General features: G+C 40.8%; 1 protein-coding gene across 1 annotated transcript in view; it reads right to left on the bottom strand.

The window, feature by feature from the left end:
* The window catches only part of LOC124804753 (AP-3 complex subunit beta-2), a 241403-nt gene that overhangs the window by 189824 nt on the left and 39413 nt on the right, over positions 1-12166 (bottom strand). The gene's annotated exons all lie outside the window — the stretch shown is intronic.

Genomic DNA, 12166 nt, shown 5'->3' with positions numbered 1-12166 from the left:
ATCAGAAACGAACAGGTATGCAAAGTGTTTATGATGAACAAAGTGTGTTTATGATAAACTGAAGGCAGGCTCCAAACTAAAGCCACACAGTGTTTGGCATTCATGGGTTGGAGTGAAGCTTCACGAAATGTATTTGTTTTTCGCTATAATTATTCATCTGTGCCTCATGAAGATACCAAAATTGGCAGACTACTGGTCTGTCAATAGTTTTATTTCAACCCCTTTCCCAGGATCTACAATGAGCAGAAATAGGTTCAAGGCCATACTTGCAAATTTACATTTGAAACAATTCTACCTAAATTCCCAGAGATCAACCACATCATGACACTATGCACAAAATCAGACCTTTTCTCAATCATCTGTTAAGGCCCGTCCACACGCAACGATCTGTCTGCGCACATCACATCTGCGCAGACAGATTGTTGCGTGTGGACAGAAGATTTGCACCAACGTGAGGTGTGTGCAAACCTGGAAGTTGGAGTTGGAGGTTTGAGCGAAACCTCTCAAATCTGTGGGTTCAAACCACATCTTCGCAGACGAGTTGGAGCGTGTGGACAGGAGATCACCGGAAATCTGGCGCGAAACAGCTGTTTGCTCAGTCTAGTGTTTGAATTTGTGCGCGCACAGGGCATTAAAATGGCTGATAACTCGTCAGTGTTCTCAAGAGTTTGTTAGTGAATTCATTGAAATATGTAGAAACCATCATGTTTGTGGAAGATTAAAGTAAAGAATATAGTGACCGAGACAAAAAGACAGCACCATACAATGCTCTAATTGAAAAATTGCGGGCAGTTGATGCCTCGGCAAACAGAGAAACAGTAATAAAAAAAATAAATTCGTTGCGAACTGTTTACCAAAAAGAGTTATCCAAAGTTCAGAAATCTATAATATCTGGTGTAGGAGTAGATCAAGTATACCAGCCAACGTTATAGTATTTTGATATGCTTGGCTTTCTTAAGGTTCGCCCTGCAAATCTCGCAGTAAATTTACATGAGAAAACTGCTTTCGCTTTAGCAGCCACTGTCTACACCATTTTGACCGCTTTCTCTGCTTCCTGCGGTTGGTCTGAATGTTTTTTGCAACACAACTTGCGAACACAGACCACAACAGAACTTCCTCCATTTCTATATTTCAGAATAACTGAATTAAATTTTTGACGTTTACGGGGAGCATAGTCGCTCGCCACTGATTTCTTTTCTACTCCGACAGATGACGGGCGAGTACTAGATTGGAGTTTGTGTCGTGTGAACACACCACATTTGCAGCGATCTTTTGCATGTACAGACATCTGCGCCGATGTCTGCGCAGACAGATCGTTGCGTGTGGACCGGGCTTTACGAGAATGTAAGAAATCATTTTATCCCTATGAAAACCTCACCACTGGTGGAAGCATGTGTGGATTTCGGGGATGAGTGGTCTTTCGTGTCTACATAAAAAATAAACCAGACAAGTAAGGAATTAAAATGTTTATTGTTTGTGATTTAAAGACTGGTTACATTTTGGGATTCGAAGTATACTCGGGTATACTCGGGTACACTGTTTATATGGACAGATTTTACAGTTCGCCAGCAGTTTTTGATTTTTTAGAGCAAAATAAAACTAAAGCTATAGGCACATCTATGGCTAATCAAAAGGAACTACCAAAAGAAAATGTTTTAAAGAAACTCAGACGGAACCAGTGGGTGTCAATGAGGAGAAACCATATGATTTGTTTCAAGTGGAAGGAAATTGAGGGATGTCTCATATCTTTCCTCTAAACACAAAATGACAACCTCTAACATTTCTGTTCACACAATGGATGGTGTCAAGATCACGTCAGAACTGGACGCTATTCTTGATTATAATACAAACAAAACAGAGATTGATAAAAGTGATCAAATGATCTCCTATTACCCTTTCAAGAGGGAACAAATGAAGTGGTGGAAAAAAATATTTTTTTCACTTGTTCATAATGGCCGTAACAAATGCTTATGTTCTGTATCGTGAGACTACAAACCCTAATGAGAAGAAAAACTGTCATTTTTCCACCTTTTTGTGTCACATTGGTGAAGGACTATTCCAGAAAGCCTCAACTGTGGCTCAAGAAACTGTCTCTAGCGCAACCATCAGCACTAAGTTTGTAGAACAACACTTCCCTGAGAAAATTCCTGCAACTGAGAAGAAGCAACAACCAACAAGGGTGTGCAAGGTTTGTTTGGAGCAGACAAAACAGTCAACTGGCAAAGCAGGCAGGAAGGAAACAAGGTAGTATTGCCCTGACTGTAACACACCTCCCTGCATGCCAGAATGCTTCAGACTTTACCACACAAAATCCAGTTATGTGTGAATGTGATGAAATCCACACCTCGCACTTTTCTTTTTTGATTGAAAATTATACATTCTGTAACCATCATTGCATAGCTTGTAATGTGTCAGAGAACTGCAATAAAGGTCAAAACTAAACCTTGAAGCTTGGTGTTTTTTATTATGAATTGCCCTTTAAGAGACATCAAGCACAGATGTGCCAGTAATAATTTAAAGAATGGCATAACTAGCTGGTTTTCTGGGCTCGAAATTTTCCTAAGTGGCTGGACCTCAAGGTGTTAATAATTTTTACTTGGGATTGGAATTAAGGTGAAGAAGTACGGTAGTAGTTTATGTTTATCCCATTTCTCAAAAGCAGTTAAAAATTTTTAGGTGGCAAAAGTTTATAGTTTTTATTCTTTATTGTGCCTTTATTAAATGGTCCATTATCATTCGTCTCCCCCCCCCCCCTCCCCCCCAAAGAGATGCTGAACCAATCCTTAGCTACAGTGGTTTTTGTTAGCAGATCCCCATTATGTTTGGTAGAGCACCCACTGTGGATAGACTTTTTACAAACATTGAGATCTGCATATAAGCTACTGTCAAGAGTCCTAATGTCTACAACTTATCTCGAGGCTTAGTATACAGACATGAAAGAAGAAATAACAAAAATAATTCAGGAAACAAAAAATTTACGAGTCTATACCTAATTTTGTGATTTCAAAGCCAAAACCATTTTTTGTAGATTTCAAAATGACCAAAACTGAGAGACATAAATGCCACAGGTTTTGTTTGTGATTGTGCTCAGCATATGGGTTTGGATGTCTTAAAAGTAAGAGAAAGTTTAGCTGACTACAGAGGCAAGGAAGGCTTATTCTCAAGAAAGTTTCTTTGGGAAGGGATGGATGATAAGCATAAAATTTTCAGGCCTCTGTCATGGTGGAGGGGTTTGAGAGATACCTTCGACTTGGCAGATGTAGCCATAAGAATATTGGGAGCACCAGTAACTTCGGCTGCCACAGAGCATACATTTAGTACGTTTTCTTTCTTGCATTCCAAGATAAGAAACAGTGTTTTTCTGAGTGAACAGCAAAACTGACATTTCTTTCTTACACACATCATGCCTTTCGCGGGCAAGTGCTCTACCGACTGAGCTACCGAAGCACGACTCACGCCTGGTACTCACAGCTTTACTTCTGCCAGTATCTCATCTTCTACCTTCCAAACTTTACAGAAGCTCTCCTGCGAACCTTGCAGAACTAGCATTCCTGAAAGAAAGGATATAGCGGAGACATGGCTTAGCCACAGCCTGGGGGATGTTTCCAGAATGAGATTTTCACTCTGCAGCGGAGCGTGCGCTGATATGAAACTTCCTGGCAGATTAAAACTGTGTACCCGACCGAGACTCGAACTCGGGACCTTTGCCTTTCGCAGGCAAGTGCTCTACCAACTGAGCTACCGAAGCACGACTCACGCCCGGTAGAGCACTTGCCCGCGAAAGGCAAAGGTCCCGAGTTCGAGTCTCGGTCGGGCACACAGTTTTAATCTGCCAGGAAGTTTCATATCAGCGCACACTCCGCTGCAGAGTGAAAATCTCATTCTAATAGAGAAGGTGACGACATTGTGGCTGTAGTGATTGAGTCAATTGTACAGGATTAAGACACCCTCACATTTTTCTGGCCTCTTGATATGTGAGCTGGTCCAGAGTCTTATACTCTTGGATTTTCTTTTCTCACTTAAAAATGGAGCAATCTGGTGAAAGTGAGAGTGGAACTCATCACAGTTTACATAGATGGGCGGAGGGGAACAAGAAACATTTGCGTGCAGTGGGCGTCCACAATCCCTGCAGGAACGGGTAGTGGTGCAACAGGAAGACATATGTCTGAACTTCATACACCTGAAGCATCTCATGAGGAGTAACATAGGGTTCATGTCACAGTGGTGGACTATCACACTCAACCTTCTCAGGCAATGTATCACCTTTGAAAGCCAGGATGAAGGCCCCGGTAGCAACTCCATTTTCCCTTGGTCGCCAACAGATATGACAGATGAAGTGTACACCCCATCACTCTAAGTTGGCCTGCAGTTCATCATCATATTGCAAAAGCAGATCACAGTGAAAGATGAACACTCTAGACCATACTGAGACTCTTCTGGGGATTGAGAGTCGCAGGAATGTACTCAACTTTTCACAAGAGGGCAGCTACTGTTACTGGGCAGGAGATGATGTTTTAATCAGGAGGTAACTGCTCTTCATCTTAGAGCTGGCTGTAACTTCTTCATATTTGTCCTCAATGTGCTCAACTAAAAATAAAGACTTTGTGGCCAAAACAGTGTCCCCAGCAGTCCTGGTACATAACAGGTATTGGCGGGAGGATTTTGCTCCTCGTCGTCTAGTCCCGCATTCCTCCCACAGTGTGGCCAGGGAAGGGAATACATTGGGATCTGTTGTGACTCACCCATCTTTCAAAGTGCTGCCGCGCAGTTACACGCATCCTCTACATGCGGCGCTGTCTGCCAGCCATGCAGCAGCCGCGCCACCTAAGCAGCCAGCCAGCCAGCGGTCACTAGACTTGGACGTAGTGCTGATTTGACTGTTACCGTGTACACATGTCTTACTTTGTCTACTTGCTCTGCGTATTGTGTCGTCCTAGAAATATATTTGTTAAACTTGACGTTATAACAGGATCCTACTTCACTGCAACATACGAGGGCTTTCCAAATGAAGAGACTGCTGGTGCCGTGTGACCAGCAATGGTAGGAAGTTTAAGTCACTTCATGGCTGAACCATCCACCACGGTGCCAGCCACTCTGAAAGGCAGCTCTCCCTACGGTGCCACCCAGCCACAGCAATAACTACCTGGCCAGTATTATATTTCCGGGAGTCCCCATGCCCCAGTCCTGAAGGGCACACATTCCATGGCATACAGGGGGAATGTGCAGCACAGGCACCAATAATGCGACCCCTGCATGGTCAGTGGACCACTACCGTGCAGACACTTGACAATCCCCACCCAACTGGGATGGCTCTGTGTCGCGTTTTGGGCATACAACAACAGGAAGGAAAGCTGCCAGGGTGGAAGGCAGAGAGACAAAGCATTCACCACAGTGGGTGACCTTCAATACATGACACGCATTTCTGTAAAATTCAGAAAAGATAGCAGGTCAAACCCAATATGGGGACTCACAATCATTAATGGAAGGTGAAGATAGCGCCGAGAATGAAACCGGAAATCCAGACCAAGATCATGAACTAAGTCCAGGCTGGATCTGCACCAAAAAGGGCCATATCACAGAAAGTCTGAAGAAGTAAGAGACAGTCGAAGTGTACGTTTGCAGCACAGAAAGCGGAAGCAGTGCTGCAAAGACTGGGGTCCTGTGGTAGCCAAGCACATACTCACCAATGAGCATTGGGCCTCTGTGGGGCATGCGAGTGAGACAGCAGTCTTCACCACTTCCACCAGCTGCTCCTGGAATTGAGGATGCCCTCACAATTAAAGTGACACACATCACTGGTGCCAATAAGAGCAAACACATGCCGACTGCTGCACCCTTCTCCAAATCTCAGATGAGCTTTCCCCACAAACACATCGAGTGCACACTGGAATTCTTTCCAGCCTTGAATGATATTTCCTCATGGGACTCCATAATGTGCCTAACACCGGAGTTCTCGATAGCTAGTATACCCCCCACCCCCAGACGCCTGCTCGGACCTTCTGAAGGAATGGCCAACAGTCCACTCAAAAAGAAAACAGGGAAGACCAGATTGCCAACCTCCACATTGATTCTCCACCTTGAGTGATGCGACGAATTGCTCAAGTTACAGTTAGGTATGCTGGGTGACTGAAAGGTGGCTCAACAGCATAGCCCATGAGTGAACCAAGAAACATGAAGCCCCAAGGCAATAGCCTGCAAATTGCTGACTGTGGCCACAAGTATCTTCAGCTGTTCGCAAACCACAGCCAGCTCCCCCTGCATCTGCAAAGAGCCAGCACACATCCTATCCATCCTACTACTACTAACTTGAAAATTACAATATGAAAATAAACAGAAAATGCTAAATATGTCACTCACTAGTCTCCTAGTAGTGCTTCACCAATGGGGTCTAGCAGCTGATTGAGTTTGGCTGTTGGAAAGGTGAACGCACCTGCAGGCAGTTCTGGCATTGATAATGGAAGCAAGACTTAAGGAAAATCGAGACATATTCATATGATTTGTTGATCTGGAAAGAATGATTTACAATGTAAAATGATGCAAGATGCTCAAAATTCTGAGAAAAAGTGGAGTAAGTTATAGGGAAAGGCAAGTAATAGACAACATGTACCAGAACCAAGAGGGAACAAAAAGAATGGAAGATAAAAAACAAAGTGCTGAGGTCAAAAGGATGAGAGATCAGTCATATAATCTTTCACCCTCCTACTGTTCAATTTATACATCGAAGAAGCATTGCAGAAATAAAAAGAAAAAATCCAACAACGGAAAATACTGGATGGAATGTAACAATGTTATTAAAAGGATAGTTGCTATTCACCGTATAGTGGAGATGCTGAGTCACAGATAGGCACAACAAAAAGCTTATCACAAAATAAGCTTTCAGCAAACAAGGTCTTAGTCAAAATTAGACAACACACACACACACATACACACACACACACACACACACACACACACACACTGGCAGCTGACCCAGTCTATGAACAGCAATAAAAAAATAGAAATAAAAGAAAGGTTCAAGTGTGGGATTAAAATTCAGGATGAAAGGATAGCTGTGATACAATTTTCTGATGACATTGCTACTTTCAGTGAAAGTGAAGCAGAATTATAGGACATGTTGAACGGAATGAACAGTCTCTAAAAGTAATGAGCAGTGATAGAAATGACACTAGTGATACAACTGTGGGAAACAAAGTAGACAAGATAAGGAATTTTGCCACCTTTAAAGCAAAGTAACACATGACAGACAAAGCATGGAGGACATAAAAAGCAGACTAGTAATAGCAAGGACATTCTTGACAAAAAGAAATCTACTAGTTGTTTACACTGACATTAATGTGAGGAGCCCAACAGAAGTTACTTCAGCATCTGTCAGTTATTCTTCCAGATTACATGCTGCAAGCTCCCTATGAAGAACTCCTCAGTCAAGTCACAAATTCCATTTGATACCTCTTTTTGATTGAACTTGTGTTGTAAGGTCTATATCAAATGCTTTTTGGAAGTTAAAAAATACACCTGACTGACTTGATCTAATGTTTTCAGGTCGTCATATGAGAATAGCGTTTATTTGGTTTAGCACAACTGATATTTTCAGGATCCATGGAGGAGCTGTTCTCCTCAAGATACTCCATTCTGTTCAAGCTCAATTTATGTTCCAAGTCTCTACAGTAGACAGATGTAAGCAATATAGGATAGCAATTTTGTGATTCATTTCTGATAACATTATTATAGATGGGTGTCATTTCCACTTTGTACCTACTGTTGGGGACGATTCTTTGTTTGAGGGATCCACATTGTATTGTGGCTAAATAAGGGGCTTCACTCAGCTACAGAATTTGATAGGGAGTCCATTGGGCTCTTAAGATTTATTCAACTTAAATGATTTAAGCTGTTTCTCAACAGAACTGACACTAATATCTCTACCACTCTTCTTTGGGACCAAAGTCCTAGATTTTCCCTCGTAAGGAATACTTGAAAATCAGAGTTCAGTATTTCTGCTTTTGCTCTCCTATCTTCAACTTCATATTCTGTGCCATCCATGAGTGTCTGGACACTAACTTTAGTGCCATCAAGACCGTTACCATTTTACCTGTATATCTTTTGGTATTGTGAGAGGTTCTTTGATAAGATACTGCTAGAGAGGGTGTTGAAGTTCTCACACATTACCATTTTGACTGATGAACATGTTCACTTAAAATATATTTATTTATACTCCAATGCTTTATTTTATGCCTTTTGTGCAGCATGCACTAATTTTTTAGAAGTTTCTCTACAGAGACTGTATGTCATTGAAGCTCCTTACCATCACGAACTGTTCTGCTAGGCGCTGTCTATACAGTGTTATTCTTCTAAACTTGAGCTACAGTTCATCTACATTTGCTGCTCAGAGCTACACGTTTCAAAAGTTCCTCCTTCAGATACAGTGTTGTTTTGCTCTTAAATAGTTTACTAAAAATGTAGCCAATAGATAGTTTTCTAAACATATGGAATGAGTCTGGTGGTCAACATCTTTATGTTGTATATTTATGCACAAACTATCTCCCAAACCGCTTCAATTTCTGCCTTGAGTTTCTTGTCTACTGCAACAAATACAGCATCTCAATTTCCCATTAGCTTATCCTTTTGATATGCCTTATATTTATCCCAAAAATCTCAGTGCTGTCTATTTTGAGTTTAACCAGCTTCCTGTAACTGGTATGTTTCACTCCACTGCTTTTCAGGAGTGCTTCACAGTTTGGCTCTTTGATGTGAATAGGATTTTAATAGTTTCTCCTGTGGGTGGCATTTCTTTGGATCTGACAAGAAAAGTTCACAGCTGAAATATATTGTTTACGAAGGCCTTAATGGCCAAAAGCTTTATTTGTAACAGTCCTTTTGTTGTGCCCACCTGTTACATCTACACCTACATACATAATTCGCAAGCCACCATACAGTGTGTGACAGAGGTGCCTTGTACCACTACTGGCCATTCCCTTTCTTGTCCCACTCACACTTCCCCACATTTCTCCCAATAAAGCAAAGCCTACCATTCCCCTTCCCTACAACCAAACTTGCGTGCTCATTTCATTTTACAATGCTTTGGAACATCACACCTACATATTTAATCGACGTGACTGTGCCATACAGCGCACCACTAACACTGTATTCGAACATTACAATATTGTTTTCCTGTTCATTTGCAGTAGGTTACATTTTTCTACATTTAGAACAAGTTGCTATACATCACATCAAACAGAAATTCTGCTGAGTCATCCTGTATCTTCCTTTAGTCACTCAATACTGACACTTTCACCTACATTACTGCATCATCAGCAAACAGTCACTAATTTCTGCTGATCATATCTGTTGAATCAGTGAACTGACCCGAGAAGCACAGCTGAATTTTACTCCATCTTATTGCTTCAATACAGGCTGCTAATCCACACTTGGAGCTAATCCCCTTTCAAGATTAACAAGATCATGTAATATTTGTTCATCAGTTGCCTCCTTAATTACACTATCCAACGAACCGGTCACAAAACTAACAACCGACATCTTTGCATGATTAAATGGGTGCTTCTCTTAAACTTTGCTCCACCAGTGCATGCCTGTCCCTCAGCATGACACTAATGGTGCTTAAATGTTCAATGCAATGTAACCACACATAGTGCTGTGTTTGTCCTATGTGTGATTTGCCACATTCACAAGGAAAGCATTAGACTTCAGGAGCACAAAGCCCAAGATTATCTTTTACGGTCAGTATACTTCTTACTTTGGCAAGTAGTCAGAAAGTAGACATGATCCCTTTCTTGGCCTTTTGCTACCATCCGCATAAATACAGAGGCACTGTAACTGTCAAATTGTTCTGGAATAGCTACTACAAAATTTAAATGTCCACTACTGCCAATGTCTATGCAATGGCATGAATGACACACTGACACCTTGCCAGAATATGGGAAGAGAGCACACACCTCCAAAAACATCACAGACACTTTGAATTGTTGTGGTTAGTAACCTTAAAAGACTTAATACCAAAAGTAATGTTATGCTGATCACTGAACTATTTACACAAAAATCTCACAATGATATAGTATTTTTCAAGATAATACAATACCAATCGTTTGGCCAAAATATAACACACAGGGTACAAAACATGCTTTAAGGAGGGTAGACAGACAGCCTATGAGGGTAGGACAGGCAGTTGGCCATGGCCTTGATTGACGGACCATCCCGGAATTTGCCATAAGAGATCAGGAAAACCCAAATCACGACGGCTGGAAGGGGCAGCTCCATCCTCCCAAATATGAGGTCAGTGTCTTATCAGATGCACTGTCTCATTCGGTAATTCTCTGTTGTATAATGTTCCTTCATTTACACACAAATTGTTCCAGGTAAAAATAGTGTCCTCCTTCACTGCCCACATACTGAGGACACACATTAGTGGCTCTGGGACTGTTTTTGGTCACTTGCAAAGTAAACACTGTAATTAAAATCAAATTCATCATTAATCAGTTTCTATATATTCTATCAAGAAGAAGAGCCTTCAGGGATGTGATACAAGTCAAGGTCTTCAACAAGGGACAAGCAAATCATTGAAACTTATGGTTTAAATTGTGTTAAAGTATTATGTCCATATTAATGAGAATTTAAACTGGAAAAAGTACATTTCGGAACTCCTAAATAACTTAATTTAGCCACATTTGAACATAGAATTAATGCAAATCTTGGAAAGAGACAAATCTGTAATTTGACATATTTTGCATATTTTCATTCAATAATGGCATATGGAATATTGTTCCAATGTAACTCTTCCTTAAGAAAGAAAGTCTTCATTGCTCAAAAATGTGCTGGATCATCTTGTATTCATCTGTTTACAGAGTTGGACATTCTGGCTACTGCTTCACAGTATTTTTGTTCCCTCATGAAGTTTGTTGTAAACAATCCATTGCAGTTCAAAAGGAACAATGATGTACATAATTACAATACCGGATAGAAGATCTACATTAATTGCTCCACATTATGGTTATCTTTAGCACAAAAAGGGGGTGCATAATGTCGGTACTAAAATTTACGGTAGCTTACCCAGTGATATAAAATGGCTGACAGACAGCAAAGTAAATTTTGTAAACAAATTGAAAAAGTTTCTCCCTGACAACTTCTTCCACTCCAGAGAAAAACTTCTATTACTGTAATGCGTAAAAGTTGGTGGGTAGGAATTGCTATATAGATGTTCAGCGTGTAGAAAATTTTACAAATTAATTTCCAACAAGGATGTAAAATGAACTGCTTCACATCATTACAATTTATCATGTGAATGAACCATGGAACATGAAACTAACCAACCAACCAACCAACTATTAACTATAATTATAATGCTTACTGCTAATAGTGCTTATGCCAACTAAATTCAACATAAAAATAAAAATGCGTTAGAAGCCCTTGCAAGTAGTATGCCACAGTCCGTCGTGCATGATGCATCACCAATTATTCCTCCACAAATGAATAGCTCTTGGTCCCAACTTTATCACTTATATGCTGAAATACCTGTTACCATATTATAAGTTATGAAATGGCCATACAATATCTGAAAAGCAAAAGTTTTCAGATCTATACAAAATTATACATGGATGTGACATTTCTGCACAGCTTTTCATACATACACTGACTGTTCTACCATATAAACTTGAAATTCTTTGACAGATATAACTATGAACATTACTCTTAATTTCCTTCATGAAAGAACTCTTTACACGACGTTCGAAAAATCTTGCAGATTATAAGCTTGTAAATGAGTAAAGTATTTTAATACAGAAAGTTGGAAGTCCCAAAAATGAATTGTGCTTAAGAAATTGAAGAGTCTGTAAGGGCTAAGGGCACGCACACAGCAACACAGGCACACACAGGTCTGCACACGCACACGCACGCACACGCACGCACGCACACGCACACACGCACAAACTGCCACCCTCCACAGCCGAGTTGCTCATAGTAAACTGTCACCAAGAAAGCTGTTCAACTAACTGAGGATCAGATGAAGCATTAGTCTTTGTAATTATTCACAGTAGGGCAACGGACACAGTGATGGCGAGTTTGCATAGCATGCAGGTTATTGTAACCTGTATTTGTGAACAAGCTGGTGTTTGCATTTTTATGCTCCTCATGGGGCTTGCATTTCTTAGTAACTAGCATT

The sequence above is a fragment of the Schistocerca piceifrons genome, chromosome 7, assembly GCF_021461385.2.
Source record: "Schistocerca piceifrons isolate TAMUIC-IGC-003096 chromosome 7, iqSchPice1.1, whole genome shotgun sequence".
Lineage (NCBI taxonomy): Eukaryota > Metazoa > Arthropoda > Insecta > Orthoptera > Acrididae > Schistocerca > Schistocerca piceifrons.
Note: the sequence above shows the minus strand (reverse complement) of the source record. Positions and strands in the feature narration are given on the sequence as shown.